This window comes from Lemur catta, chromosome 1 (assembly GCF_020740605.2).
Source record: "Lemur catta isolate mLemCat1 chromosome 1, mLemCat1.pri, whole genome shotgun sequence".
Lineage (NCBI taxonomy): Eukaryota > Metazoa > Chordata > Mammalia > Primates > Lemuridae > Lemur > Lemur catta.
The window spans coordinates 41,198,554-41,211,370 of record NC_059128.1 but is presented as its reverse complement, the minus strand read 5'-3'; positions in this window follow the sequence as shown (position 1 = coordinate 41,211,370).

Here is a 12,817-nt window from a genome sequence, read left to right as displayed (position 1 = left end):
GGTTCTCCCAGCACAGCAAGCGTCCAGGGGCCTGACTCAGAGCAAACCCCGGGGCTGTGATCCCGCCCCTCAGACCCTGCTTCCCCACTCTGACCTCTCTCCTCACCCAGCCCTGCGGGCCTAGGAACAGGAGAAGTCCAGCAGTGCTCACAGCCTAAGCCAACCACGCGACAGATTAGCTACCAACCTCAGATGCAAAATCCCAATGCTGGCATCAAATGCTCTAATCACTCCATCACGGAAGGTAGGAGTGGACAGATACCCCCAGATTAGGAGGCCCACTCAACAATGATTGAAAACAGACACTCAGGAAGATTGGTTTTAGAATCTGAAGGCTAATAGTCGCTGCTTTAACTGCCCTCAGCTGCCTGGCAGCACGCCCCAATTTCATCTCCCTAAGTGATAACTAAGGACACTGAAACTCCACTGTCTGGAAGCAGGGCAGCCCGACATGGCCCCGCCGGCCGGGTCCCCAGGGAGAATGTCCAACCTCGCGTAATCCAAGATATTAAAATTAACAACGGGATGCCCATTTTTCACCTATCAACCTGACAAATATGCTTTAAATTGCAATAAAAGGAATCCATACACAGCTGGTTAGAGATAAGTACAACCTATCAGGAGGATAATTTAGCAATATCAATCAAAGGCTTTAAAAATGTGCTGCAAAAAATGTTGATGTAAAGCTCAGGGATGCTTGTTCCAGCAATGCTCCTGCATAGGTCTGGGCTGTTGTGTCTGACTGTGTCTTAGGCTTTAACAAAAAAGTTTAAAAAGTAAAAGAAAAAAAATTGTTAATAGAAAAAAGCTTCTAGAGTAAGAAAACAAAAGAAGAAAATATTTTTGTACAGCTGTACAATGTGTTTTAAGCTAAGTGTGATTATAAAGAGTCACAAGTTTTTAAAAATTAAAAAATTTATAAAATAAAAAATTTATTAGCAAGCTAAGGTGAATTTATTATTAAAGAAAAAAATATTTTGTAATAAATTTAGTGCAGCTTAGTGCGCAGTGTTTATAAAGTCTACAGTAGTGCACAGTAATGTAGGCCTTCACATTCACTCACCACTCACCGACTACCCAGAGCAGCTGGTAAGCTCCATTTTTGTAAGGGCCATGGGGCTACCATTTTTTATCTTTTATATTGGTGTTTTCATTTTACCTTTTCTATGTTTAGGTATGTTTAGATACATAAATATTTACCATTGTGTTACAGTTGCCTACAGCATTCAGTACAGTAACATGCTGTACAGGTTTGTAACCTAGGAGCCATAGGCTATACCATACAGCCTAGCTGTGCAGTAGGCTATATCATCTAGGTCTAAGAATTAATACATTCTATGATGTTCACACAGTGATGAAATTGCCTAACAATGCATTTCTCAGAACGTCCCCCACCATTAAGTGACACATGAACTCGTGTGTGTGTGTGTGTGTGTGTGTGTGTGTGTGTGTATACCCTGAAATAGATGTTTCAAAAGGTTAGTAGTCATTATCTATGGGTTAATGCTGGGTTATGAGTGGTTTTTATTTTGTTTATAGTGCTCTTCTATAGTTTCAACATTTTTCACCGTGAATGTGAATAGATTATGATCAGAATTTTAAACTCTGTTTTTTTAAAACCCTATCATTGTCAAAGGTCCATTTCTAGGATTCTTGTTATTCTTCATTTTGAAGGAAAAAAAAAAGAAGGGTGGTGCCCTAGAGTTGGCCAGGACATCTGAACAGAGGAAAAGAAGAAAACAATTCTGAGTGAGGTGAGTGTGCCCCCCAAGAGCACAAGGCTGCTTTACCAGTGGCCACTATTCTGAGGCGGGAGTGATGCCTTCCCAGGCCCTTGGAGAATCACGGTGCCCAGAAGTTGTCCTACTCTGAGACCCTGCCAGTGAGGGCAGTGGTCTCTCTTCCCCTGGGAAGAATCTAACCCAGCTGTCTCTACGCCAATCCAGGCAATTCAGCTGGCACTGACAGTTTCAGAAATGTGCAAGTGCATAGACCTGCAGACAGATGTGATTAGCAACTCACCCATCACCCAGAAGGTCAGCAGAGCTGCAGAGACGCTCAGCTTGGGGCGAACTCACCCTCTGGAAGTCATTCGAGCAGCAAGACTGACGTGAGTCATAAAAGAACCATCCAAGGAAAAGCACATATTCAACCAAGCAAGTGATGTCTCTCCAAAGAAATGAAATGGGCACTCTTTAACACATTGACTGCCACACAAGAAAAAAATTTTTTCCCTGGGGCCACAGTGTTTCATTAAAACAAAACAATCCTTTCTAATTTGTTATTGTTTGTTGTTTTCTGTGTGTGAGTGATATGCAACTCAATCCACATTTTTAGAATTAAATTGTCAATATTAATTTTAAGGCTGGACATGGTGGCTCACACCTGTAATCCTAGCACTCTGGGAGGCCGAGGCTGGTGGATTGTTTGAGCTCAGCAGTTTGAGACCAGCCTGAGCAAGAATTTTTAAAGAAAAAATACATTAATTTTAACAATAAGAACATCAACAAGTAAGATTTTCCTGAACTAGCTGCAGGGTTTTGCTTCACGAGGTCCCGAGCTCAAAACTAGCGTGAGTTAAACACAACTCACATGGCAGTCAGTGTGTTAAATATAGCCAGTATCTCCTTGAGTGGAAATGGTGGCAGAGGGGACAGAAATCATGCAGCTTTTGATTTAACTTAGGAGTGAAAACACTTGACAAAAACAGTGATATGAAAAGTGGCCACTAGGATCTCAGCACCACAGCACACTTACAGGAAACAAATCATAGCTCACAGCTACGTGAGTTTTGCAAAGTACAAAAAAATGGGATGTGTTGGTGGCTTAACTATTGAATGCCAACATTTAAACTCAATCATTTGTTAAAACAAAAGACCACATTGGAATCTGAGCCTTGCTTGGTCGAGGGTTTCCTGGCATGACACATGTCATCCTCTCTGTGAGGGTGGTACCCAGGGAGGAGGGGAACACAGGCAGACCAGGGGCCAGCTGCAAGTGCCTGCAGGTCAGTCCGGTTCTAGCAGAGCGCAGCTCTTCCCCAGGAGAGGGGTCCAAGCCTGCGGCAAGCCCACAAAATGCAAAAAATACACTTGATTATGGAAAGTTTATTTGGAAACGTCCCCAATCTGAAAGTCCTTGTCCGCTGTGGGTATAGCCTTGTCTCCCATCACACCAAATGCCAGAAGGCAGTTCTGGAATTTTCCTCCACATTCTTCTGTTTAGTGTGGACTGGGACTGCCTAGGCCAGATTATCACCAGCCACCAGCAGGGGAAGCTCAGGCTGCCCTCAGACCTGACAGGACAGACACACCCGCTGTGCTGCAGGCGTTTCCCTCCGGGTGGCCGATAAGCCCCACACTCTCGTCACCGTGCAGAAGTGATGTAAGGCCCAACCCACCCGAATGAGTCTTGGAAAACAATCTTCAGCACTGTAGACAACATGAGATTAAAGACGTGAATTAAAGAGGAGGCATTTCACTCTCCCAACCCGCCGCAGGAGCCCAGAGCAGAGCCGGCAGAGGGCGTCCTCTCAGAGCGGGGACCTGGGGACGACCCAGGGCTCCAGGTGCCCCAACCCTCTGGCCACACAGCCCCAGCACAGCTAGGGGGTTTCGGGAGAGCTACCCCGGGACTGTGACGTACAAGCTCTGTCCCTCCCTAAGTGTGCCTTACTCTCCGGGGCTGGGCCCTCAGGCTCTACTCTCCGTGGGTCCCTGAGGAGCCGAACTCTGAAATGGACACAGATGGTCTGACTGGAGAGAAATGGGAAAACCCACGCCAGGCCCAGCCCGGCAGTCCAAGCATCCCCTGGGCCAGGAGCCCCACCTGTGGCTCTAGGGCCCTGCTGTAGGAAGACAAAAGCCCCTCGAAGACAAAACTGCTCTGATGGACGAACTGCCAGGAATGGCCCCAGCTTATATCCCCGGTGCCACATGTCCCTAAGCAGCATCCCCAGGCAGAGTGAAGCCAACAGTTGTAAGCAAACACCTCCTGAGTGCCTGGTGAGGAACAGGGGGATGAATTAGACCAGGTCCCTCATGGCCCAGGGCGAAGGGGACCAGGGAGGCAGGATGGCAGTCTCTGATCTCCCCGCTTCTATCAGCTCTGAGGCTGTGGGTCTCCAGTACACACCCATGTACAAACACACGTGTATACACGCACACTCACCCCCGGCACCTAGGAAGGGAAATTCTATCTCTTGCTCATAATGAAGTTACCCTATTTTCTGACCTTAAAAAGGAACAGCAGGTTTCTTTTGAAGGTTTCAAACCTTATTAGCCACAGTGGGAAATGACGCTGTAATGGGGCTGCGTGGTCTCGGCCTCGGGTGTCTGTGTACGCAGCCATATTACTTAGCAACACCATAGCCGTTTAGGTTTAATTTCCTAGCTTGCCTGATAAGGAGGCTGCAAATGTGATTTGTGATGCTGCAAGCTGGGCAAACACACAGGGCTATTAGATGAGTCACTGGGTGATCCAGGCCACTGTGCCGAGCTCTGCAGAAGAAGAGAAATTAACTCTGATTTGTGGGGCTGATACTGCGGACACAATTTTCTAAGCGTCTGGGTGCTGTGCTTCCGTCCCTCCTGCTTTCTGATTTGGTGCCGTCATTCATTAGGGGAAGCTTCACTCACCTCGCAACCCCTGTTAGAATCATCTCCCAGCTTTCTGAAACCCTCATGCAAACTCAAAGCCCGGCAAGACCAGATGACAGGTAATAATAATAATAATAACCATAACAACAGCAACAACAATAATAGCTAACATTTTTGAATAGCTAGCAATCACTATTCTAGTGCTATACATAAATTATGTCTGTTAATTTTCCTAACCATGCCAGGAGGCAGGTGCTACTATCACTCCTATCACTCCTATTTTCTAGTGAGGACACCAGGGCACAGTGAGGACAGCAGCCAGCTGTAAGACAACAGAGGGCAAGGGACAGGCCCACTGAGAGCAGGGCACACCCTGCCGAAGGGCGTTGCTGTCATTCAGCACCAGCCAGCGTTACCATAGCTTTCACTTCTCTAAAAGAAGCAGGAAATCCAGATTTTTATGTAAAAGCTCATGAGTTTTGAACATCAGCCATTCCATTGTTTCATCAATATGGTGAGAACCAAGTCAAACAAGTCTGCTGGCCAGATTCGGCCTGTGGGCCACTGGTTTGCAGTCTCCTCCTTACTAGAACAAGTGGGCATGTTCACCAATAAATACACTCCAGTTTTATATCTTTGCTTCTGTGCGTCCCTGGTGTCCTGGCCCTTTGGTCCTGCCTCCCTCCAGCTGCATCCCTCTGAGAGCCTCAAGGGTAGCTCCATTCTTTCACTTGCTCAGGCTACAATTCTCAGGGTCACCTGGGGCTCCTTTTCTTTTCCCAGGCTGCAGGTGCAATCTGTCAACAGATCCTGTCTGCTCTGGCTTTAAAATGTATGCACAATCCCTCACTTCTCACACTTGCACCACAACTACCCTGGTCCGAGCCACCATCACCTCTTACCTGGACATTTTGAGCCACCAGCTGTCCCCACTTTCTCCCTTACCCCATTCTGACCAGAACAGCCCAGGTACCCCTGTAAAACCTAAGTCGCATCCCGCCACTTCTCTGCTCAACCCCCTGCAATGGCTTCCATCCTACCCAGTGACAGTTGGTGTCCTAAATAGCCCACAAGGCCCTCCATGACCTGGTGCCCCTCCCACCTACCCTGCCCTCCCTGCACTACAGACACAGGGCTTCCTCCTTGCTGTTGCCCAAATACACCAAATGTGCTCCAGCCTCAGGCCCTGGGTACGCACAGCTCCCTCCGTAATTCTCCCCACAGGTATCTCTTTGACTCATGTCCTCTATGTGCTCTGTTCAGTCTCCACCTAATTAGAAATATCTTCCTGGACAACTTATCTGAAATAGCAATCTCCCCATCGCTCCCCCTCCCCTTGCCCTTAGCACTTATCACTACAACACGCCACGCATTTATCTGTTTTTGGTCTCTTCTCCTCCAGTGGGGATGCATGCACCATAAAAGTAAGGAATTTGTTTTCTTCTCTGCCCTATCCCTGGTGTCTAGAGCTGTGCCTGGTACATAGCCAAAATTCATTAAATATTTGTTAAATAAATGAAAGAATGACTGGTACACACAATGGTCCCTTATGATAGACTGCTCCATTCTCCAACGGTTGCACACATCTTGGCCTCATTTGTTTTTCCCTCTTCCCTCTGTATGCACCTGACAGATAGGAGTACTCCCCACTAGCTATTATCACCTCCACCATGGCCACTGCTCAACTATATGCACTCAGTATGCTGCCTGATTGATTACTGGCTGGAAAAAATACTTCCTGCTGTGTCAAATAGTAACTTGTGGTTAGTGAACACCTTGCCCTTGATGGATACAGCAACAGCTCAGTCATGACCCTGATGAATTTTATAATTATTCTTGATAAGACATGGCAGGTTTTATGTGAGGGTGGAACATTTTAATCCTTACTTATAAGACTAGATAAAAGTGCTTTACTCATTCACCTACAGAATTTATGTATTCACTTCTTGCCCTTATTTTCATTTCTGTGTTTATTTGAAAACTCATATATCCTGGGAAGGTAGGTATGGTTCAGTCATTAATATTTCTTCCACATAGGTAGGAACAGAGAAATATAGGCTGAATGATCCCACCTCCATCCAGGTCCTGCATAAAATCTGGACAGAGCTGGAATGATCTGGCACAGGTTTCCTCCATGGATACCATGGGTTCCCCCCTACCCAGCACAGCATGATCTCCTCTCAGCAGGATCCAGACATGCCTCACTCTGGGGAAGGATGTTCCCTGATTAGCCCTGAATCCTCATTCTTTCTTGGCCACCAAATACTCCAGCTCAACAAGAGGGTAAGCCAGGATGCCAGGATGGCAGTTCCCAAAGCTGAAGCTTACTCAGGAAGGGAGCACAGCCAAGAAGCCAATAAAACACATCCATGCAAGAGAGGGAAAGGCTTCTATCTAGAAGTTCCAACCCTAAAGTCAATAGAAGAAGATCTAGGAGGGTGTACAGAGGTGTAGCCCAATTCAAAGCAATGGATGGGAGATGTAACTGGGCCATTACTTATTTTCTGAGGGACCCAGCACATGAAAAAGCATCTCCATTTGATGACCTTCTCTGTATCCCAGAGTCTTGCTCTCTCAACATCTCATTATTGTCACATAACTTTGAGGTCGATATATTTCCTTGAAAGTTTGTTGAAAAGGTACTACTTTTGGCAAACCTTTTTATCACTACCCTCTCACCTTCAGCTACCCTTCTGAGGATGTGATAGGATATTATCATTGGAGTCTCCACACCCTTGCCTCCCCCTCCAGCAGGACAAAATGAAGCTCATAATTGCCAGTCTAATTTCCCCTCCACCTTCTCTCTCCTAAAGTGGAGGATCCTTTCTTCTGAAGAGAGACAAGTCAAGTGACATAACAGAGGAATGTGTGTGGGAGAAGTGAAAGAGAGGCAGCAGAAAGTGTTTTTAGCGCAGAGCTTGAATTATGGAGAGGGATGTTCTGGGGAAGCTGGAGGTATGATGGAAGTGGTAGACAAAGGCGTAGTTCTAAAGAAATCTAAGCAGGAGTGACATCAGCAAGATGGCAGAATAGGGAGCCTTGCACTTTCCTTCCCCTCACAACATACTGATTCAGCAATAATTCACAGATAAATTCCTTTTTGGAGAGATCCAGAAACTAATTGAAAGGCTCATGGATCCCAGGCAAATATGAAACCAAATTCCCTAAAGCCAGTAGAGAGATTTAGGGTACCATATTGCCAGAATTCCTACCATTGGCCCAGAGCCATATGACCAGGAAGAGACTCTCCTACCTTCTAGATTCTCCCAGGGAGAAGAAGGGGTTTGTTCACATGTCAAGCACCCTAACTTTACTGAGGGGGCTCTCCAGAGGTCTGCCAGTTTTGGAATTCTGATGGGTTCATCACAGTCTAGCCTTCTCCTCCTGGAGAAGAATGAAGATGGCAGTTTGGACTGGTAGATGCCATAGGTTCTCCTCCATGCTTAACACGGAATGAGTGTACAAACAATCTCAGCTCTCAGCTTCCCCCTGGAGAGGGAAAGAGTTGATTCATGCATCCAATGCCCTAAGTTTTCCATGGCTGCCAAAAAAAAAAACTGGCATTCATCTTACCAGTCTAGGGGTTCTGATGGGTTTGGCACAGACTAGCCACCTGGGGGGAAACAGAGGTGGCAATTTGGACTAATGGATGCCATAGCTGTCCCCCACCCCTCAGTTCAGCAAAGAATGAGGAGACAAAAACCAGAGTTGCCTGATTCTCCTTAGGGAGGGAAAGAGTTGGTAGAGGCCCCCAGAATATCTGATTGGGCTGATTGGTGTATGAATCTTTGGTCAGGCTGTTTCTCCTGTAAGAGACCAATCTTTGGAGATGGGGAAATGTGCCTGCTTTGTCTAATGCACAGATACCAACACAGAGTGTCAAGGAAAATAAAGAATTAGGCAATGATGTTTCAAACAAAATAACAAGATTTAAGTTTTCAGAAATTAACCCTAATGAAATGGAGTTGTACGATTTAACTGACAGAGAATTCAAAATAACTATCAAAAAGTTGCTAACTGAGGTCAACAGATCAATGCATGAATAAAGTGAGAATTTCAACATAGACAGAAAATATCTAAAAGTATTAAACAAAAAAAATGGAGATGAAGAACATAACATTGAAACTGAAAAATTCTCTAGAGGGACTCAACAGCAGACTAGATCAAGCAGAAGAAAGAATCAGCAAACTCAAAGACATGTCATGGAAATAATTCAGTCAAATTAAGAAGAAAAAGCAATGAAAAAGAGTGAAGAAAGCTGATGGGACTTATGGGATACCATCAAGCTGACTGCTGGATGCATTATGGGAGATCCAGAAAGAGAAGAGGGAGAAAAATGAGTAAAAAACTTACTCAAATATTTGAGTAAAAAACTTACTCAAATAAATAATGGCTGAAAACTTCCCAAATCTGGGGGAAGGATATGAACATCAAGTTCCAAGAAGCCCAAAAGACACCAAATAAGATGAATCCAAAGAAATCCACACTGAGATACATTATAATCAATTTGTCAAGTCATAGAGATTTTTGAAAGAGCAAACAAAAATAACTTGTCACATGCAAGGGAACCTCTACTAGATGATCAGTAGAATTTTCAACAGAAACCTTGCAGGCCAGAAGGGAGTGGAATGATATATTCAAAGTGCTGAAAGAAAATACTACCAACTAAGAATACCCAACAAAACTGTTCTTCAAAAATGAAGGAGACACAACATACCAAATCCTGTGGGATATAGAAAAAGCAGTGCTAAGAGGGAAGTTATAGCAAAAAAACACTGACATCAAAAAAACAGAAATATTTCAAATAAACAATCTAATGATGCACCTCAAGGAACTAGAAAAGAATAAACCAAACCTAAAATTAGCAGAAGAAAGGAAATAATAAAGATCAGAGTAGAACTAAATGAAATAGAGGCTTAAAAACAATACAAAGGATCAACAAAACGAAAAGTTGCTTCTTTGAAAAGACAAACAAAATTGACAAACTGCCAGCCAGCCTAACCAAGAAAAGACCCAAATAAACAAAATCAGAAAGAATGGTTCAACATATGAAAATCAATTAATGTGATACAACATATTAACAGAATAAATGATAAAAATCATATGACCCTCTCAATAGATGCAGGAAAAGCATGTGACAAAATTCAACCTTTCATTATAAGAACTCTCAATAAACTAGGAATAGAAAGAAACTGCCTTAACATAATAAAGGCCATATATGAAAATCCCACAGCTAACATCATACTCAATGCTGAAAAACTGCAAGCTTTCCTCTAAGATCAGGAACAGGGCAAGATGCCCACTCTTGCCACTTCTATTCAATATAATTTGGGAAGTCCTAGCCAGAGCAATTAGATGAGAAAGAGAAATAAAAGTCATTCAAATCAGAAAGGAAGAAGTTAAATTGTCCCTATTTTCAGACAGCATGATCTTATATACAGAAAATCCTAAGGATCCATACAAAATCCATTAGAACTAATAAACAAGTTCAGTAAAATTACAAAATACAAAACCAACATACCAAAAATTAATTGTATTTTTATACACTAATAACAAACTATCTGAAAAGGAAATTAGGAAAACAATCCCATTTATAATAAAACCAAAAAGAATAAAACACTTAGGAATAATCTTAAATAAGGAAGTGAAAGACTTATATACTGAAAACTATAAAACTTGAAAGTTACTAATGAAGATACAAACAAGTGAAAAGACATCCCATGTTCATGGATTAGAAGACAATATTGTTAAAATGTCCATACAACCCAAAGCAATCTACAGATTCAGTGTAATCCCTATCAAAACCCCAATGGGATTTTTATAAAAACAGAAAAACAATTCTACAATTCATATGGAACCACAAAAAAATACAAATAGTCAAATCAATCTTGAGAAAGAAGAATAAAGCTGAAGATATCATACTAAATAATAAATGAATACTAAAATAGTATTTTCTATTACTCAAGCCTTTTGATGTTAATTGCTGCCAGTGTTACATATTCATGTAATATTCAAGCTCATAACAAGCACCACCTAACACGGTGCCTGACAAAAGGAATGACTCAATCAATATTTTCTAAATAATAAAGTGTTTTCACTTCATAAATCAGGAATATTTTTTCACATTTTAATGACTGTGGTATTCATTTCATCATAAGGACATACCATGATTTATTTCCTATTGGATATTTAAGTTATTTCAATTTTTTAATATTGAGAACAATTCTAGGATAAACATCTTCATAGATATGTAGGTGCACACATATCTACCTTGATTCCCTCACATTCTGTCTTTTTGGAAACACCACCCTTGACATTGGGCATAGCCATCTCTCATGGCTCCCTTAGTCCTGATTGTGGATGGTCTTTGGGGAGTTATCTTCTCTCCAATCTCCTCACTCTTCACGCTCTCCTTGGCTAACCTCAGCTATATGAGTTTCAACTAGTATGTAGCTGACTTTCAAATCCTGACCTCCAGCCCAGACCTTTCTCATCAGCATTAACTACTGGATGTCTCCATTTGGGTGTCCCACAGGGACCTCAATGCACATGTCTGAAGCCAAAGGCTCCACTGCCCCCACTTACCTCCCAACACCCCTAAATGCCTTACTCTCATGACCTTGTGATAAGTGCTGCTGTGATTTCCAGACACCTGATCCCCCAAACTGGGGGTTGTCCTGGGCTAATCTTCACCAAGTTGTGGACAAGCTCTTTAGGTTCCACCTCTTAAATCTCTGCTGTCCCCTCTTCTCAGCCTCCATTGCCACTGACTCAGTTCCAGCCTCATTATCCCCCCTTAATTAATGTAGTAGTCCCCTAAGCTGTGCATCCTCCAACTCTGATTACAACCCACACTCCCCACTTGAAATCCTTCCACCAGATTTCCACAGCTTGAGAATCAGCTCCTGGGCAGGGCGTATGTGCAGTCTTTTGTGATCTGGCCTCTGCCTATCTCTTCAGCTCTCTGTCTCCAATACTTCCCTCCGCACCATGGGATCCACATATATTAGAGCTTTTTATCCAATGTGCTTCCAATATTTGTTTACATTACATGCATCCCACTCTAGAGTTAAGGACAGGGCTGTCTCACTCATCTTTACACTCCAACATGCAGCACAGTTAAACCCAAAGGAACAAAATCTTAATAAAGCCACTTAAGGGAAGATCTATGTTTTCCCATCAATGGCAACTACTGGTGACAAGGAAGGATGCTGTGGTGCTATCTCCTGGGCAGTCTTCCCTCGCACCTGGGACTCACCTGGTCTGGTCACCTGTAGGGGAGACAGGATCTCACATCCATGAAGTCTCTTTTTTGTACAATCCCTCAGAAGCTTCTGATGTTAAGGGCCCATATCAGCTTTCCCGGTACAAAGAGGGCCCAAGTCTACATCCATGACCTCCTTTATTATTTCTCTCTGGTAATGACATTTCTAACAATGAAGTACTCACTGAAATATAGCTGCATTCACAGGGATGTTTCTATACTCAGACAGTAAAAATAAATGAGAATAGGGGAGGGGAAGAGGAGAAACATGAAGTTTAACCCTTTAGAGCCCATCAAGACCTTGAAGCCTTCCAAGACACGATTCCCTTCATTGTGAGTGCTAGGGGAACTGATGCTTACCTACTCATGTAAATTTCTCTTTGCAGCCCAGATGGTTGGAGCTCTTTGCAATGCATGGGAAGGAACCGCACAAATGTGTTAGATCTGGAGCAGGGGTTTGCAAATCATGGCCTGCTGGCCAAATCCTACCTACCATCTGTTTTTGTATGGTCCATAAGCTAGGAATGTTTTTCACATTTTTTAATGAATGAAAAAAATAAAAGAATATTTCATGACACACAAAAATTGTGTGAAATTCAAATTTCAGTGTCCATGAATAAAGTGATATTGGAACACAGTTACATTCATTCATTTACATGCTGTCTATGGTGGATTTCACACTACCATGGCCGAGTTAAGTAGTTATGAGAGAAATCGTGTGACCTGCAAAGTCTTTTCACTATAAGGCACTTTCCAGAAAAAAAGTACCAATCTCTGATCTAGAGCACCAAAGGCCTGTGAATTACAGAGAAATAAAGATACAAAAATTCAGGTCAAACAAGTTTAGATGGAAGCAATGAGTCCTTTATTTTATCTGAGAATTCATATACAATCATGACAATTTGGTCAGCAACAGACTGCATGTGCAAGGGTGGTCCCATACGATTATAATATC